Source organism: Argiope bruennichi, chromosome 8 (assembly GCF_947563725.1).
Source record: "Argiope bruennichi chromosome 8, qqArgBrue1.1, whole genome shotgun sequence".
Classification (NCBI taxonomy): Eukaryota; Metazoa; Arthropoda; class Arachnida; order Araneae; family Araneidae; genus Argiope; species Argiope bruennichi.
Window position 1 is genome coordinate 36,037,190 of NC_079158.1, and position 21,190 is coordinate 36,058,379.

Consider the following 21,190-nt stretch of genomic DNA (forward strand, 5'->3'; position numbering starts at 1 on the left):
GAACCAAATTTCATATGTAGAATGTGAATGGCATGGGAAGAGGAATTCAGAATTTTTTTTTCTTCTATACTTAAAGGTAAGATTAGTATAGTGAATATGTAATCTTAATTTTGAATAATAAAAGAATATTTTTCTTTGAGTTTCATTCATTTTCATATTTGTGTTTTCTATCAATCAAGCATAATTTACATAATTCGTTTTCAGTGCGTACTTCATTAATTTTAGTGTTTTCATTACGACATTGCCGAAATCTCATTTATTAAATTTTTTTAAGTTTTTTTTTCAGAATACTTTTTTATAATCACGAGATGGGTCTTTGGTGAAATCCAGCTTCGGCTGGAAACGGTTTGGTCCGAAAACCGAAACCTTACTACAGTCACCAAGAAACTTCAAATTTAAAATAGATGCAATTTTTCTGATTGTGGACTTAAAAAGAACTACATTAATTTCTGATTAATTATTTATCTAAAATAGACGTTGAAGACATTGATTCTAATCGCAATAATTCATAGAAACATTATACGCTATCAACATTGATATTTTACTTCTTAGTACAGTATAGAGAAAGTATTGTTATCATCAAAAAATTAGAACTCGAGATTTTGACGAATCTTAATATTTTATGATGCCTGTATTTTAGAATTTTTGAATGAAATAGCTAATTAAATCGCTTATGAAACAATTAAGATCGGTTAAATCATAAAATGTTTTGTAAATTAACAGAAATGAAATATAAATATAATTACAAAATAAAAACCCTCCTAGACCAAAGTTTAGTATTTTATCTAGTGAATTGTTTAAAACTGAGCAGACAGCTTGTGAAATGTTATATCTAGTTTCTGAATAAGAAATAGACTGTACTTCAGTCTTTAATTCTAGGGTTGAACAAAAAAAAAAAAAAAATAGTATCGAATTTTCCTTTTTTCGCATTATGAAGCATTAAAAAATTGTAAAATCTTTTTAAATGAACAGATTGCTTATTATATATTCAGAAACTGTGCATTATTATATCAAATTTTAACTGAAAATATATTTCATATTTCAATTTATAAAGTTTATCGTTAAAATTTTTTTACCAAAATCAAAAATTGGCGAAAATGGTATTAAAGGATGGCATTAAAATGTAAGTTACCCAAATATAAAGATAAATGTAGTTTCCCAAAGAATTAAATAGAAAAAAATTCAAATGGTTTTTATAAGGAAAAGTGTTCAGAAATTAAAAATATTGAATAAAAAATCTATTGGATAGTCGATATTTGAGTTCAATATCGGTAAAGAATTTATCAATGTATCTATCTATCTTAATACAATAATTCAAAATAATCTTTTATAGTATTTTACAATACATAAAAGAAACGAATGTGTGCAGAGTTTCTAACTGATTTCTTATCAGCAGCAATCATATCATTTTTAAGGGAAAAAAGTAAAACGGGGCCTGTAATCTCGAGATTTCATTTCGAATCAATGTACCTTTTAAAATGGATAGAAGTTCCAGCCTTTTGAGGAACAAAATATTTGAAAGACTTCAAAAGATCCATTGAGTTTCAACCTATCCGACAACTTTAATGAAACTCTCATTCACATGATGATTGGGGCTGCCGATAACAGTAAAATACAAAACTCCGCGTTTTCTGGGAAGATCTTCAAACTAATGAGAGGACGGAAAGAGAGAAGTTCTGCAAAGTTTGGAAGAGAACAAGAAGTCAACTCATGACGTCTTAATTTTTGCATCAAGTTTGTCATGGCAATGTGACTGAAAGAGCATGTATTTCATGCGTTTCATCAAAATTACTTATGATTAGTCCCATCTGTTAGTACATCATAAAGATAAGATTCCTTATATTCCAAAGATTGAATTAGTATTTTCTTTGCACTACGGATAATTAATAGAAAATTTATATATGATGCAGCTTTGCAAAGTTTCTCATATTATAACCCGATATTTTTAAAATTTCCTTGGGAATTATTTTGGTATGATATTCTTTTTTTTTAACATTCTTTGACACATTTGTTCATATGCTAAAATATTAGCAAGGTACCACCAAGTTCATTTAAAATTATTTTTGGTTTAATAATATATTAAACAATAGAATATGAATTACAAACAGAATATGTAAATACTTAAATATACTCTTATTTAAGATAAGAAAATTATCTAGAATAGCTAGAAAAGACGGAATGATATAGCTCAGGTTTCAAAAGAAGTAAGTTGAATGCCAAAATTTACGCAAAGTACCACCACAATTTACGCAAATTTCTTCTAGATCTCTTTATCTAAGAAATTATACAACCGCTTTTTCAATAATTATTATAAGGAAGTAAAAAAAGCTTTATATCCATATAAGAAAGTAAAAAACACATCAGAAACTTAAGAAGATCCAGTGATTATTGTCTTTTTATTTCAATTCTGCTTTGATTAAAATGCAGATTTCAGTTAAAAAATTAATTAAAAAAATAAATAAAAATAAAACTACAAAATATTATAATTTTGACGCACGAGGTGTGAGATTGCCGACTAGGGGCAAAAAAACCTCTGGAAATCCATTAATAGTTGTAAGAATAGTGTTGATTAACAATGATGTAAAAAGTGTATCCTCATTTTATATCCTTATCATGAAAGAAATCCTAATTAAATTATTATTCTTAATCATAAAGAAAAGATTTACAAAGAAATATGTATTTCTAGACGTAATTTCTCAAGATTTTAAAGGAAGATTTAACAGAGCTTTTGTTAAGTCAATTTTTTGTCTAGCTAAAGACATTAAATATAAAAAATGAATGACTATATAATGAATCCTATAAATTAGGTACATTATGTGCCACAGGTATAACAATGCAATTGATGTATTTGGCTTTAAATAATGATGAAGCTTGATATTTTCATAATAAAATATGTTTTATAACCAGCCTACGATATTAGGAAAATAACAGAATAATATATATATGTATTTTGTGCTGAATTATGGTGTGAGTTTGCAACGGATTGCTGTAGAGGAACAAAAATTTATAGTGCCATTTTTGCAAGGCCCCGGCTTCTTATTGAAACAGTTGATTTTTCATTATATTTGTAAATTCAAAATATGAGACAGGTGCGATTTCAACATTTGATATAGGCGCAAATTACAAATTTCAGTTATCTAACTTGTTGCGATTTTTAACCATAACAGTCACATGCACTACAATAGGCGAAATAATAGACAGTTAATCAGTTGACTGAAAATGTGACATTTATTTCTTTTTCAGATAGAAAAAATATGTAGATTATTTCAATTGAGCTCGACGCTGTTTTGAAATATCAAGCTCAAATGCCCAAAATAATTTAAAAAAAATTCTTTAATGGTTTTCATTCAATATCCTATAGAGTTCTTTTACTAATAAACATATCTTACAGATAAGCATGACGAAGGTATTAATAACTTAACTAATAGATAAACATAAGATTAAAAGAAATTTCAGGTTCGTGAGGAATAAAACGTTGGGGATTCATTAAATTGTTCAGGCTGATTCCTTGATAATTACGATCATTCTCTTCCAACACAAGAAAATAAAAATCCTCAAGTATACACAGTGTTTTCTCAGCATTTCTGTTACAACTTTTATTTCATTTTAGTTTAAAAGATGAATAGAAGAATAAATTACATTAATTTAACTATCCGTTTACGAACGGATTATTTTTTAAAGATTAATTAGATAAATTCCAGTTATAAGAAATCTTTAGAAAAACAAAATTTATTACACTGTAATTCATTTTAAGCATGAAGACTGATCTATAATATCGACAATAATAATATATTTAATATCGACAATAATAATATATTTAATATCGACAATAATAATATATTTAATATCGACAATAATAATATATTTAATATCGACAATAATAATATATTTAATATCGACAATAACTAATGCACAATAACTAATGTATGATTACATTGCCTGACTAAGAAGAAAATATCAGATCATAAATTTTCAAGAAAGCATATATATTTCTGCTCTTTTAGGCATCCCCCATCCCACCCCTGAAAAAATATTATCATTTTCCTCCCCAAAGAAAAAGAAAAAAAAAACAAAACAATTATTCCTTTCCCTACAATTACTACAGAGGTTGTACTAGCATTTTTCACTGCTAATGGCTTGGGAGATAAGCTATACCATTAAACTAAAATCTACCTGTTGCACGAGATATAAATTTATTACTTTATTTTTTATGTGTGGTGGTACTGAGAAGTTTGATCTGATGTGGAAGGATACGAATATAAAATATCACAGGAAATAGTGAGGAACAATTGATCTCATTTTACAACGAATCTGAAACCATACCTAAATACAACATTGACTTACGGCATTTGCTACAGAGATACAAAAGTGAACTCAATTTACGTAGTGTCATGGTAGTGCGACTAACTTAGTTGCACATACCATATAGATCTGTAATTGAATCCGGTACTGACGTATATTATGAGATCATGAAATGACTCAGTTGCTCACCATAACAATGACTCCAACATTGATGAAATCCGAATGTATATAGCACTGATGCAAAACTATTGCAAGGTCGTTATATTCACGAATCTAGATTTCAGAAAACAGATCACATGATGCTGCTAGTTTTTTTCATCTGAGTTTACAATGATACATTTTAGATACATGAAATGACTCAGTTGCTCACCATAACAATGACTCCAACATTGATGAAATCCGAATGTATATAGCACTGATGCAAAACTATTGCAAGGCCGTTATATTCACGAATCTAGATTTCAGAAAGCAGATCATATGGCACTGCTAATTCTTTTCATGGGAGTTTACAACGATACATTTTAGATAAACAAAAGATCATAGTGTCATTTTTGAAAGACCTGAGGGGATGGCAGATCCGTACCTAGATTACATTGAAGTTCGTTTTATTTTTGGGCCGTCTGTACATTAAATTTAACATCGAAGATAGAACGATTTTTTTTGTGGCGTGAAAGTAGGAGGATAGGATGTCGTTTTAAATGTTTTCTTCGTTATATGACATAAGTTCAGAATTAGCAAGTAAAATCTAAAATGACATTCGTGTTGGTTCAAAAAAGATGTTCACCTAGCTAAATTAAACTTGGAGAATAAAACCTCTATTGTGAAAGAGATTAAAAAAATCTCTGTTACAAAAAAATAGCCAGAAACTCCACTCACATACAATCAAAAGGGCAAAAATAATCTCAGTAACGAATCCTTCATATTTTGGTGGATTTTTTAAATAATTATTAAAAAAACTTAATTAAATACAATCAAATGACGAAAACTATTTTATTCTGAAGATTTGAGAAAACAGTGACTAAATCAAGAAAGATTCAGCAAAATAATTTATCTCAATAATTTTAAGTACAGAATAAATAATTTCAAATGTTTATTATAGTTTAAAATTTATTTTATTTTTTAATTTATCCTTAAAGAGAATAACTGAAATTTCCTACAATGCTTGATAGTATTTCATCGACGACTTTTTTTGCATCGTTTCTGATATAGTTTTAAACGAAAATATTGGTTTAATCTTTAAATTAATTTTCCATTGTATAACCTATAAACTACATCAAAAGTTGGATCGATTCAATATATGAAAACCAACAATCCATAGAACTTAAAATCACTTACCTTCAATTATTATAGAGCTCAACATCAAAGGCTGAAAGCGAAAGCTATCATTTTAAGTAAATATATATATATTTGAGAAAATATTTACTTAGAAAACTTTGCATGAATTCATTTTAAATTCTTGTCATAGTATATCATGTGTTTGCCTTTACTTGATAACAAATGTATTTGCCCTTTGAGGAATGGAATAATAAAGTATCCAATTATCGTTATCTACAAATGAAATGAAAATTCTTCATATTATTTAAGAATTTATTTTTCTAAACTGAGAAAATTAATTGTAACTTGTATTTTCTCAATTTTAAATGCCATTGATAGAATATATCAAAGACTTTCATTTACTAAATAATTGTTTACATGCTTTACCTTTTGTTGAAATAATAAACAATCAATAAAAATTAAATATGCAGTTTTCGAGATTGAATTACTTATCGGCATAAAATTTTATTATTATCCATTATTATAGCTTTAATCAAAATATCTTTAATTGTATCCTTTAAGGGAATTTCAACAATTCTATAAAAATCATTAATAATTATCTCATTTTAAAAAATGTTACATTTGTATGTTGCAGTGATTAATCATTACTATAATCTAGTTGATTCTCCATAGATTCCAACTTTTATACATGTTTTCTTCCATAAAACGAATTCAAATTTTCGTAAAATAAAGCATTAAATGTCCTAAATACCAATTATTATTTAAAATTAATTCTTTTCCCGAGTTATTTATGTAAATGAATGTAACAATTTTTGTTTGTAAAATTTTCCATTCTGTTCCCCAGTATTTCTCATTCTTGGTTATATAATAAAAAGAAAAAGAAAATGACTCTATTATTCTATTCTTCCAGAACTTTTGTATCAGTTTTGAGGTTTTTTGAAAAAGATCTTCAGTTCTTGTTCTAAATTATAAAACAAAAATAAAAATAAACTAATAAAATGATATCGATTACAAAGCTTGTGCATTTGTTCTCTGAAGGAAATATGAACCTATTCTAAATGGAGCGAATTGAGATTTCAGTTTTTGATTTGACATGTTTTTTTTTGAAAAAATAACTAATAATACAAATTGAACGGATACTTAATAATTTAAGTGATTAAGTTGAATAATTGATGTTTTTCAATCAATTAAAGTATTGCATGTATTGATATAAATATTAGTATGGAGCAACTAAATAAACTTTTATCTTGAAACGCCCAATCAAAATTTTCGATTTGAGCATTTAATTCTCTATTTGTGATATTGGCTATACTACACTTCCTATCATCATATGTCTTCGTATATTTTTCTCATGCGTTATTTCATTTGAAATTGATTATCATATTATATATATATATATATATATATATATATATATATATATATATATATATATATATATATATATATATATATATATATATATATATATATATATATATATATATATATATATATATATATATATATATATATATATATATAAGTGTAATAAATCGAAAATCATACTGCAGAATTTTCTATCTAATTGTAATTTCAAATACGATGTAATGAAAATTTATCTAGCAAGTTTCACCATATTTTAATGTTGCTAGACATTGAAATCTTAGATTAAACCACTTAAAAAGCAATAAATGTACCCAGGAATCCTATTTTAATAATAAAAAGTGAAATTGTTTTCTTCTAAGTATCTATTTAACGTGTCCTTTTGTTAACTTGTAGACGTTATTGTTCTTGATTACGCAATTTTATAGAAGTCATCAAATCTCTATTCAAAACAACAACATATTGTCTCATGACATTATTTTTTCAGATAACTACTAACCAAAATTTCTTGTTTTCATCCATTGTGCTGTATATAATTGGTTGATTGGGTAATGATTTTGTAGCAACTTACCTTAATGTAAACATTAACTTTGGAGTTTACTACTTACCTAATTTTATTGTTCTGTACTGTAGATAATTGTTTGCTTGGATTATAATTTGTAGCAACTTACCTTAATATTAACTTTTGAGTTTACCACTTACCTAATTTTCGTAGTTTGTTATTGTAATGCAGATTATTGTGTAGACACTTATTTTTTACATTGAGTTTGTGAGGTTCTAAAGATGAAACTATAATTTTCAACCTTATCTTGAAAAGCAATATAAAAAATACAAGAAAAATATAGAGAGAGATCAGCATTATCTTGAGGATTTGTATTGGATTTTCAAATTGGATAAAAATGCTTTCAAATAATGCTGCTCCATACTATTTCCGAGAACAAAAAAGAAATGAAGAAAGATAATGTATCTAAAGAAAATATATATGTCTGAGTGTATGAGAAACTGAATGATGAATAAAGTGCATTAAGCACATTACAGTAAATCATTTTTCTCGACTTGGAGATTTTTACTATTTTCGATTGTTTCGATTTAATTGTTTTTGTTTATCCTGAGCTATTTGATCCTGTAAACAAAAATGCAGAAAACACCTGTTGACTTTCAAATTTTTCTTTAATTTGCCTTCGTGTTCTACTTTAGGAATTTCTATTTCTCTTGATCTGTATAAAAATTCTAGAGATGCTTAGGGTTTCTATAAATTTCTTGCCATCAAAATTCATCCCTTCTAACGAATGAAAAGGCATTGTAAGCAAAAGTATTAATTTATATATATTATCAATTATTTATTTTAAGAATCCTGTCCTCAAAATGTATTGGTGCACATTATTCTCAACAGAAGAAAAGCTGATTTTTATTAAAAACTATCCGCTTTTGGCGACCAACCGGTTCGCCAGTATTAATACTCGCGAAAATGTTCAATTAATATTTTACATAACTTGTTCTTATAAGTTTTACAGAAAAAATACAAGATCCTGTTTACATTTAAATAAAAACAGAAAGTCATTTTCAAGTCTCCTAGGTACGAAAAATACAAAACTCTTCTGACTGTAATTTATATAGTGCTACAATGGGGTTTATTTTAGAATGTATGTTCTCATAATAATTTGAATGAAAGAAAGATATTTCACTGGTTCGAAATGGTACTCAGACTGTGACAACTTTTTACTAAAGAAGGTGTGTACAATTACGAATACGAATACAATTACGTAAAAGGTACGAACTCTGAACCTTATTTGGTAAGGTTAAATAAGATTTTATTTTCTTCTCTCAGGACACTTCTTCATCTTTCTAAGAAGTCAATCATACATTCCGTTATTCTTGGCGGATGCTAAGGAAGATGAAACCAGCCCCTACAAACAAAGTGAAAGTTATTATAATTATAAATTTGTTTAGAAAATCTATTAGTATTTTTTTTAAAAAAACTTCATTTCAATTCATTATTTAATAAAAATCAATTTCATAATTTTTTTTTCAGTTTCAATTAATAATTTCAGTTTCAACTCATTATTTAATAAAAATAACATAATTTCTGAATTTGTGAAATTGATTTTTATCTTCTTGAGCAATGCCAACTTTTTCAGAAATATTCAGATAAAAATTAATCTTAACACTACCATCTGAATATATATATATACATCTTATATATAGTATGTTATTACTTCATTTTCAATTAACTTTTAAAAAGTAAAAAATGACTGATAAAATTATTCAATTATTTTTTTTTTATTTTCATTTTTATGAGAACAAAGAATGACTTTCAGATGAGGAATTTTAATTTAAAATTTAATTGATTTGCAATTAATCATCTTGAATTAATCCAAATTAATTTTTTAAAAATTTCTTCTTGTAATCTTAAAATTACTTATATTTATGTATGCACATATTTCAAAGAATAAAGAAACTGACTGTATAAGAATAATATTCTTAATTTTGTTAAACTTTTGCATTGAGAAATGGATTAATTCATATTATTTGCATTATAGGAAATACTTCATTTTTTTTAGAATTTTTCACAAAATAAAATTTGTAACTAAGAAAATGAATTATTTAGGGCCAATTTATTTCATCATGTACTAAATTCAAACCTTTCACTTGAAAGATGTCTTGCAACAAAAAGAGATTATTTAAAATCAGTTGTATTTTTTATTTTTGTCGTTCTATGCTTTTAAAAAGTTTTCACGTTTGATGTTTGCTCTAATGCTTTATTTAGGATTTAAGAACTGAATATTTTAATCAGTTTGGTGCCGAAAAGGATTTTTATAACCTACTTCCAGAAAAAAAAATGCAACTAATCACAATCAAAACTTTAGTCTTTAATCATCTTTCAGAGTATTAATTTGTTTGGCAAAGCAAATATATATCATTAAATATTTAAAAATGCCTATACTTACTCTGTTTCAGATAATTTCAGAAACCAGAAAGCAAAATTGTTTTGAATATTAATCTGCAACAAATGAGATATAAATTTGATTTTTTAAACTCATTTTTAATATTAGTACTCACAACAATATTAGATGATTCAATTTTAGAACGTTTGAAAAAATACACTAATGAACATTCGTAAATCTCTTTTAATATGAAATCGTTTGGAAGAAATACGTTTATAAGCTACAGAATGGAACACAGAAAAACTTGAATCAAACTCTTTGAAATAATGCTGAATATCACTTGAGCAAAAAGGAGACTAATGGTATCTGTGGAGAACTCTGTATATGTAGTACATCATTCAATATAAGATTAAATTATTTTAATATATGTTTTATTTATGATATCATACAAAACAATGAATATTTTTTCAAACTTTCAAAAGGTAAAAGATTTTGACAAATATTTTGGAATTTGAGGAAAATATTCTCACAATTCAGCATTCAATCTATCCAATGGTCATGCCGGACATGTCTATTAAAATTATCTTTGCACTGAGATACTATGACAATTAAAAGCTGCCATTGCCTGGATCTTGAAATTACGTGGAATTGCATATTTTTAATTATATTTTATTGCAGAAAAAAATCTAAAAATTCAAATTTTAAGTATTTACATATATTTTATTTAAATTCAATTCTCAGAAGGGCGTAAATTATTCAAATATTTGACAGATCGATCTATAAAAGTATTAAAGCTTTTTTAAGCTTTTAGATAACTTATTCATAATACAACATAACAACCTCAATTAAGAAAAAGCATGGTTGATTGAATAAATTATTGTGCCATTTTGAAACCATGAAGCAAATGAAATGAGACTGACTTAATATAAAATGTCGAGGTCAGAGCTAATGCTTAATATTAGAAGAATTCAGCTTTAAAATATTTAGATATTTATCAGGATTAAAATGTGAAAACTAGAAAGCATGAGATACTACAATAAAAACCATACAGGTTTCCTGTTTATTGAAATGTACAAGAATTGTCACACAATAAATGTGCTGCTGTTTGCTTTTGTATTGCAAGTAGCAATACACTACTTATATTATTTACTTTTTATAATTCTTGCGATGGCCGAGTTCCGAATTCATCATCAGGTAGAACTCAAAGTTAATTGTATCACATTTTTTCAATGGAAAATGTTGAATATTGCAGATATATTTCAAAATTTTATTTTTATTTTACTGAGGGATTCTTGCACACTTTATATATCTTTGAATTTTATAAAAACTCATAATAACTCGTAAACAGTTTTTTTTTTATCTTCATTAAAGCATGTTAATCTTCTTTAAATCATTCCACTTTTAGTATAAATAAAATTTAAAATACTAAGAAGTTTATTAAATGAGTATTCTTTTTCTGAATTTTGTGTTTAATTTTGGAATAGAGCAAACAAATCAACAAATAATCACAAGCAAAATCATACCGATTTCTATATTGAATAATAAAGAAGCTTTCTTTATAAAGAAATCCGCAAAGGTATTTCTAGAATGTATTTACACAAATGATTTTTTTCTTTTTTTTTTCACACATTTATGCACTTTTGGATTTATATCAAATACGAAGAAATTGCTCACTCATTAAAATGTTTCGGTAGATGGAAGGTCTATTTTATTAAAAAATGCTTAGAGCCTATCATCATAATATTATCACATATTTTCCCTCGTATTCTCACTTTCTTAATTTTTTTTTCACAAAATTAAACATTAATCTCTTTGAAATACTATGTTACTATTCGCAGAAGGGAGTAAATCTGCAATCATTAAAATAACAAAATTAATCAAAACTTACTTTTAAACAAAACTAAAGCAAAGAAAGCTTTACTAAGCTAAAACACAAACATAGTGCAACTTTATCGATTTAAACTATTTTTAAAAACACATGAAAGCTTGATATCATTAAACATTAAAAATATTCAACTTAATGTTGCGAGATAAAAATATAAAATTTTGGTTACATATTAGTTATGATAATTAATACTTCTTTCCTTCATTTAGAAACATTTGGAATTTAAAAACAAGCAGAAGGTGGAGTTAGGAATCGAAAACAAGATTTGCTCATAAAAACAAATGAAGGGATATTTGTACACATTTTTAATAATGATAAGGATAATTGATGCTTTTTTGTACAAAGTTATAGATTTAAGAGTAAAGCAATAGTTTGTAACAGTTCATTTATAAGGATTATCTATGAAGCAGGATATTCTAGTTCTCTTATTGTAGAGTTAAATTTCGCATAACTTAAGACGTGCGAATTTGTACGGTTTCCTAAGGTTTGAATATAGTCTCAGTATAAACCGAAAAGAATCTATGACTTCTCTACAGTACCGTACTTCAGTTGAAACATTTTCCAAATATTATTTGATGCAAAATTCCAGATGCATTTCGTAATATCGTGAAAGAACTATGATTTTCCATCGAACAAATGATATTTGTAAGAAAGAAATGGGATTTGTTAGAACTGTTTTTTTTAAATGCTAATTGCTAAGTTAATTCTGTAAAGCTTTTTTTCTTTGAACTGCTTGTTGATTACCAGAAAAGCAGCTTAAGTGGCGAACTTGATATTAGCAGCTTAACAGCAGTTTAGTTTGTAGATACATGATATGATTCTATGGGGGATCATATGTAGGCTTAATACATATTAAATATTTTGGATTATAATATTTTAAAACTGATATGATGGTGAAATTTATTGAAAGAGGGGGGAGAGAGGGAGGAACAACAGCTCAGCCCGTTGGAAATTGTTTAGAAGTTAAAATTTAGAAGTCTTTTACAAAATAAAGATTTCTAATATAGCTTAAGAACGAAGTAATGATGACATCGTTCTGAAAATGGAAATAGATTGCCCTGAAAAATTGTCAAATAAATAATAAAAACTCATCCTGCAGAAAAGAGACAGCATCATCTATCAAATAAAATCAACAAAGATCAACATCTCAAGAATTTCGCTTTTGTTACAAAGTGAAATGATACTATTAAATCATTTTACTTGAGACATGGCGATAAAAAACCATTGCTTGTATCTAACAAAGCCTTTGTTAAAAAGCTTTTTCAATATAAAATAATAAATTTTTAAATCCACACGAATCACTCAACTGCAAAATTTTGTAAGCATTCTAAAATTCAGTCGCATCTATAAAACAAGACGCGAAACATATAAATTTAAAGTAAACAAAAGTGTCTGGATCAATACGAATTCTCTCAACGATTTTTTTGTCAGAAAAGTAGAGAAAACTGTCCATTTAATTTTATATGCAAATGGAAAGATTTACATTTTATGAAACTTTAGCATGTTTTTCGAAATGTGAGTTTTCGATTTTAATCGAACGAACAATAAAGACGGCAATGAATTGTAGAATTTCATGCCAAACTTAAGTTTGGATTTTGCTTGAATTTTAAATGTACTCTTACAATAGAGAAGAAACAGATGCTAAAATTTAGTAATACATTTAAATTACTATTTTACGGTTAATAAAAAGAAAACCATCACAATTGTTAAAGATATAAAATTTAAAATACTCAGCTTAAAAAACTCTAGATTCCATTCTTGTCCTTTGTTTAGAAAAAAATTGCAACTAAGTTTATAGGTAAATCGTTAAATAGTCAACATTTGTGAACTGAATGTGAAGAATAGATAAAATTTTTCAACAGCTAAGAGGGATTGAAAGCGATTTGTTCTTAAATTTGATTACAAATTCCGAGTTAAGAGATTAACTCTTAGTGAAAAATGAGAAATAATATAAACAATAATAACATAACGAAAAGGCAATGTTTACATAATTTAAAAATTAATCTCTTTTTTATTGTAGAAGTATAGTAGAATCAAATAGTTACCATTTTGTATATTAATAAACGAGCAGATTTCAGAGCACATTTTGTTCACTTTAAAATCAAAATTTTAATATCTTAAAATATGTAAAATTTGAAATAATACTGATAAAGTAAGAAAAAAAATGTAGTGGTAATATGCAAAATGGAATAATATATCCTCTATTACTTAAATATCATTTTCGGACATATTTGTAAATAAAGCAAAACAAACTTTTAACAAGTTATAATTTTTTTCTATGATTTAGGAAGCCATACAATATATATTGGTGGAAATAAAAATGGTTTATATGCATCTAAAATGATCTATTATACAGAAGGCTTGTCACTATTTTTTTGTTGCGTATTCATTTATGAAATATCAAACAATGGTATAATAATTTTCTAAACTTTTATATTTTCAAAATTATTTGTTACACAGAGGGCTTGCATTCTTACTCATTCATTGATGAAGTATCGATAAGAGATAGTATTGTAATCGCCTAAAAAATAACATTCAGAATTGGAGCTTAACATTGGAGCATCCAGCATTACATGGAGAATTTGCTACTCTTTTTCTTACTTATTGATTTACGAAGTATACTAAATAACACTATTGTAATCGTGAATAAATTTTAATACTATTGCATTGATTTACGAATTAACACTATTGTAACACTATTTACGAATTAACACTATTGTAACACTATTTACGAATTAACACTATTGTAACACTATTTACGAATTAACACTATTGATTACGAATTAACACTGTTGTATTGATTTACGAAGTATAAAAAATAACGCTATTGTAATCGTGAATAAGTTTAAGCAATTAATATTAACAATTACGCGGCAAATTTCCTATTTTTCTTCTTGCTTATTTGTTTACGAAGTATCAAATTGATGGTATAATTCCAACAATTTCTAGCCTAGCAAATCCGATACTACACGGGGATTTGCTACTCATTTTTTACGTCGTATAAAGAGATAATCGCTAAAAAATTTTTGTCTTCCCAAATTCCGTATTACACGGAAGATTTATTTTTATTTTTCAAACTTAGTCAAAAATATAATCACAATGTATTTCAAAGACAGCACTGTAGTTGTCGAAAGTTCGACCTGAGACAAAATTCGACGTTCAAGAAAGCATATCTGCTTACGAATATGATAATTAAATAACGCGACAAGCTAGACGATTGCAGCTGGACAACTACATTAAATATCACTATGAAATTCTGGTCTAAATTTGCAGAATACTTGACTGTCTGTTTGTATATTCATATATATGTGAAGGTTACATACCAAAAACAACGTTACATACAAAATGCACGAATGAGATTTCATATCTGCTCTCGCTACTAAGTTATAGATCCATATCAAATTTTGAATCTAATTTGGCAAAAAGAAGAGGTGTGAAATCCTTACTAGATTTTTTCAATGCATATAAAAAATAACATAAAATGATCCATATTGCACAAACTTATGAGAAAAGCAAAAGGAGACTGCTTTCAGTCGTTGGTAGGTGACTTTAATGTTTCCCCGCTAAGGTTTCTAAACGTAGAAAGCGCAATAAACTATTTTTACACTATCTGAATCTATTCAGTGACACTAGTTAAACTGCTATACACTTTTCTTGCCTCTTTCACATTAAAAATATTTTTAATTTAGTTACATAACTTTCAAGCTAGGAGATGTTTTAAATCGTTTCATTGGACATAGTCCATAGTCCAGGACATGAAATAAGAGTAGTGATTAAAATTACGCAGAATAATTATCAGAATTAAGAGTGGCAAAGCTCAGTTTTATAAGGAAAGGCTTTTTTTTAACACAATCCATCAAAAGCAATCAAATGAATAAAATAATTAAAATATTTTAAAAGATAAGAATAGTATAAGAAAAGAATTTTTATCTCACATAAACAGCATTGATAATAAAAGCCCTGGTTAAGTATTGTATACCTCCATTGACTTATTATAATTGTTTGGAGAGAACAGAGGATGCGTTTGGATTTCGATGGAGTTTCCCAAAAGTTAAATCTAGACCTATAAATTGATATCAATACTGAATGGCGAATGCCAACCTTTCAGTCAACCTTTCAGCTTTTATTCGGAACATAGGCAAAGGATACGTATTCATTAATTCAATAAATAACGTTTCTCGGATTCACTACATTCTACATTTCACAAATTCAGATTTTTAATAATTATTATTACATTCATTCTCAAAATAATTAAAATATCGAAATTTATTAAAATCGTAATTTTCCTCCGAAGATTATTGTATTGATCTACTCATAACATGAAAATGAAAAGAAGTAAATAAATAAAAATAAAGAAGTAATATATATAATTAATAGAAAATATTATTTGCCATTTTTCCGTTGTATCAGTTTTATCAGTACCTGAGTTTAAATGAAGGACAATAATATTTTCCCCGAATTTAAACATTTAAATACTTCAAGTAACCCCGACCAACAATAATGTATAAACAAACATTTATATAATCATAAAAAAATTAAAAATTATAAATAATGTTATAGACATCTAAAAATTCAGCGAAACAACTTATAAATAAATAATAATACAGATAAATATGAAGAGAACACACACGTGTCTGTGTGTGTGTATGTATTATATACATTTCTGAATCTAGGACAAAAAATGGAATCGGCAAATGTAAATTGGAAATTTAAACAAATGCACCTGCTTATTATTGTAATATGTACCTTCACATATGGTATTCTTTTTACCATATATATATATATATATTCTTAAGCCGCCTAATGGGTTGAAAAGTTGGAACTGATAAATGTAAATTCGAATGTAAACGGAGATGTCCATACGCATTGCAACAAAGATCTTCGTAAGATTCCTTCTCAGCCATTTAACCTCGTACCCCCCTCCCCCAATTTTTTTTCCATGTGATATAAAATATAAAAAATATAGATTAGACGAATGTAAATTAAAAATTAATGCACGCTTATCAATATTTATATAAGAGTACACTTTTATTAAATGTAACGCTATCTCAGAAAAAAAAACTTTCTTGAGCACGCGTGATGTAAAATATAGAATTGGCAAATATACATTCGAAATTCACACAAACGTATCCTGTTATATTGCGACATACATCAGAAAAAAATTTTTACAAGCTCATAATTTTTTTCTTAGGTCCAGAGTATGGAAAATTTTGAATAAATAAATGTAAATTTGCATTTTATTAAGCGTGTTTATATGTATTGAAGAATGAATTCCTGAAAGTATCCTATGTCAGAAAACAAAATATCGGGGAATGCTGGATCGATAATGTAAATTCAAAATTTAAATTAACATATTTTTATATATTGTCTCAATGAGGTATGATATTTCAGGGGGGGGGGATTACCTGTCATGCAACGAATACAGAATAGACAAATGCAAATTAAAAATTTATGCTATCACATGTAGAGCAACATGTATCTCCAAAAGGTGCGATATCCCAGAAAAAAAATGATTTTGCATGGGACATAGAAATTCTTTAATCAAAATTTGCATAAACTCATATATTTTGACATTCATCTTAACATTTATTTATTACAAATGACCAGAAGATTGGCTATGACGCCATTAGATTTCTAGCCTTCTAATCTGTCAGAGACACAAGGAAGGACGCAACGCCGTAGCAGATTGAATGTTATCGAGGGTGCACTGCGTGAAGGCCTGCTACATTACACCCCTGCATCTTAACATAATGTACATCATTGTAGAAAAAAAATATATTATTTTCGTTGCCAAAAAATGTGGTACAGATATATGTCAATGTGCAGATTGCTCCATTATTGATAAATATGTTGGATCAAGAGCATAAAGTACAAAAAAAAAAAAATGTTTACATAAATGGGGATTCAAATTAACTGTAACTTAATTAAAAATACTTAAAGTGACTGCCAACGTTCAAGACAATTTTCAAAGGCTATTTTTTAAGCTTTAATTTGGGTTTTCTAGTTAAATAAGGATATAAAAGAAAAAAACATCTATAAAAAAATCCTGCGACCGTCCCATTTTTTTAAATTGATAAATTTGATGTAAATTTTAGCAAAGGTTAACCAAAACGGTTAACACTCTACACAAAATTCCATTTCAGTAATTAAAATTTTCTTTACACATAGCATACATAAAATACTTATCTTCAAAATGAACTAAAATCTAAGAGATTAATTAAAATGAAAATATATTATGAAGGTTTTTTATCTTCCAATGTAGACATTATTCTTAAATTTTCAGCTATTTTCTAACATAAAAGGCTATAAGTAAAAAAGTATTTATTGCACATTAAAACTTTTAGTTCATTTCATAGACAATAGTGTAAAGAACACTATCTGAAAATTTCATTAAAAATATGAATTAATACTGGCGATATCATGTTATGGTTTATAACTTCTATCGGAAATAATTATTTTGGGAAAAATGAGTTTAAAGTTTACAATTAATGTAAAAAAGTATTTCCTCTTCATAAAACTGTCTAAAATTCTCCACATTTATAAATTTAACCTTCTTTTTCTTCATGCATTGTACATTTTTTTTCTTTTTCTGAGATCCCATTTTTTTTCTGTGAACTTTTGCAGCTGGCAATGAATGCTCTTTTGAACTACAAATACCTTCATAGTCAAAAACTTTAGTCCTCCTTGAGTGTAATAACCAACTTCTATTTGCAGTTGATTTAGCACACTTTTTATACCATTCCCACCTTTATTAAACTAAAGAACAACAATATAAGACCCCAACGACAGAGTTTGGAGTTCAACGAAATATTCCATTCGTTGTATAATATATTCCAGAGAAAATTATTAAAACTCTCATTAGCGTTTTGTGTCTTGAGCAAGCCTTTTTTTTAAAACAATTTTTGATCACAAAATTTCATATATACAGGCGTTATGATATTTATAATGTTTTGTGGTTGTTCAATGGATTTCCCAAGAAAGGTTTTCCCCTGTGCCTTTGCTTTTTGATATTTACACCAGTTATTGGCTCCTACTCGACATTCCCATGCATAGAATCATTCGAGCTTGAGCAAAAATGATAAAATGCTACAATAACTCCAGATTGAATGTTTTTTAGACTATCAAGATTACTACGAATGGCAATTACATAGTAATTCTGTAATCTATCAATAAAATTATCAGTTAATTTGCTCTTTCAATCCAGGCGCTTTGTTAATTTTTTTTCAATTTCTGTAATCGACTGCCAATTCGTTTTTTGGACATGACCAATAAATACATTCTACTTTATGACCGTATTTGCACCATATATATTTTTCACAACATCATGCACTAGAAACATTATAAAATCATTATCTGCGTTTTAAAGCTAAGAAAGAAAAAAAAAAGTTAAAAGTGGCATTTTACAACAACTTCCGGTTACAGACTGAGACTTCCAGTTAATTTTCACTTTTTTTAATTTGATATATCTCGGCTTCTGGATGACATAAAATGAAAAGAAAAACGATTTTGGCAAGAAAAGTGTTTGAATTAAAACATTTTTGAAAAAAATTTTTTTTTGAACAAGATGTTCGAAAAATGCCATCTTTAATGTAAGCAGTCACCTTAATAAACAAAATTTTTTTTCGTATATTTACTTGAGTGCAAAAAACAAAAACAAAAAAAGAATTCCTATAAAGAAAAATTATGAAATTTAAATTTAAATAAACGAAACACCTTTTTAAAAAAAGGGGACAATCAGTAACACTTAGAGACAATATCACTTAATAAAATCCTCATGAATTCTTAAAACAAACAAACAAACAAAAAAAAAGTGTCCAACCGAAATCAGAGCTTAAACCCTTTTCCACTAAATCACTCTCTCTGTCGTTCGTTAGCTAAACGAGAGGCGAGACACAGAAGCAAAATGTTTTTAAATAACTGCAAAAATAGCCCCTTTACATCAATGAAAATTAACTCCCTGCTAAGGGCGGTAATTTTCTCCCTCCCTCTTTAGCAGGAAGAGGAGAGAGACAGAAAAAAAAGAGGAAGAAAAAGGGAGAGAAAGAACCATCAACGAGTTATAAAGAATGATAAAAAAAAATAAGGAAACACAAACTGTTTTTCTTCTATTTTTGCCTGCTTTTTTTTTTCTTTATTCATTCGCTCTTTCTTTATGTTTTTTTTATATATTTAATTTGCGGCCTTGCTTTCTGACGCGTGGTTCGGGCATCGCGTGCGTCATTATCCGCGTCATGATCCGCACGCACACGCTGCCCCTGCTGCACGGTTAACGTGCTCGCATAATAGAAGATAGTACGAACGGAATGGAAGGAATTAAAGGAAGGAAGAGATGAGGACTAAGAAATTCCTGTTGCTGCTGCTGCTACTGCTGCTGGTCGCGAGGTTTCCTCCACTCCCCCATTGGTCGGAGGTTCGGAGTGACGTGTCGGGTGACGTCACGGGGCCTTCGGCCAATGGGGGCGGGTTCGGTGGGTGGAACTACGGACTGAGGATCAGCGGGTCCGATTTGGAAAGGGGAAAGCCTATTCGTTGTCATTGGAAATGGCCTACGCCAACTGTAGACCGTTTTCGAGCCAACTGACAGCCCAGTCCGAGCATACCTAAGCATCTGATCAACAGTTCAATACAAATCAACTGCACACGGCCAGATCTCATATTTTAGCATTTTCTCAAATGCATTTCAGATGAGCTGTAGGGCTCGTGTTTTTTTATTGTAATCTTTTTTTTCCTGGCATCCTCCCTCGCCCAATCTCCACTACTTTTTCCATCCCCCCTCTCTTTCCTATGAAATATCGATATCGCAGCTTATCATAAATCGATATTACTAGACGACATGCAATGTACTGTTTAGATACATTTTTTGGGTTTGGGGTTCTTTCTTGCCATCATGGATAGGCTGTTGTTTGGAACACATGTAAAAGAATCGCGATGCGTTTTTTTTCCTTCCCCTAATGTTTAACAATAGCCATTCATTTTTCCATATAAAAGAAATAGTAAAGGCGTCATTTCCCACACCATAAAACTACAATGTGATTTAATTTGATTTCAACATAAACAACAAAAAACATACTCGTTTCACGATCGTTTCCTTTTTTCCTCTAGAATTTTTTTCTTTGATACTATTTTTCATCAAAATTCATCGAGTTATATTGCAATTTTGTTCTAAGAGATTGCATTTTTTTCTTGATAAAAGAAATAAAAATAATCTTGTTTTCATTGTTACATTTCATTGTATGATAATTTCAATATAATCTGTCACAGACCTCATGTTATTTAGTTTACCCTGTTTTAGAAAAAATGTAGATTGAGTTAGACATAAAACTACATTTGATACGCTTTGTTGTATGAATTCTTAGATATATGTCTAAATTGCACCTAGATTAGAATTCTCAGATATGATAGTTCTTATTGATGCAAAATTTTGGCAGTTGTACAATTACTGTTACTTGTATTACAACCAATTGTTTTGGTTATTTTG

The 21,190-nt window shown here is 27.8% G+C and overlaps 1 long non-coding RNA gene across 1 annotated transcript in view; it reads right to left on the reverse strand.

The window, feature by feature from the left end:
• Nucleotides 1-8,126: 8,126 nt before the first annotated feature.
• Nucleotides 8,127-21,190, reverse strand: part of LOC129981697 (uncharacterized) — a 33,698-nt gene continuing 20,634 nt past the window's right edge. The window contains exons 3-4 of the long non-coding RNA XR_008785349.1: nt 9,891-9,943; nt 8,127-8,849 (exon numbers count right to left, since the gene is read on the reverse strand). This is a non-coding gene — a long non-coding RNA (uncharacterized LOC129981697). The remainder of the gene's footprint in view (nt 8,850-9,890; nt 9,944-21,190) is intronic.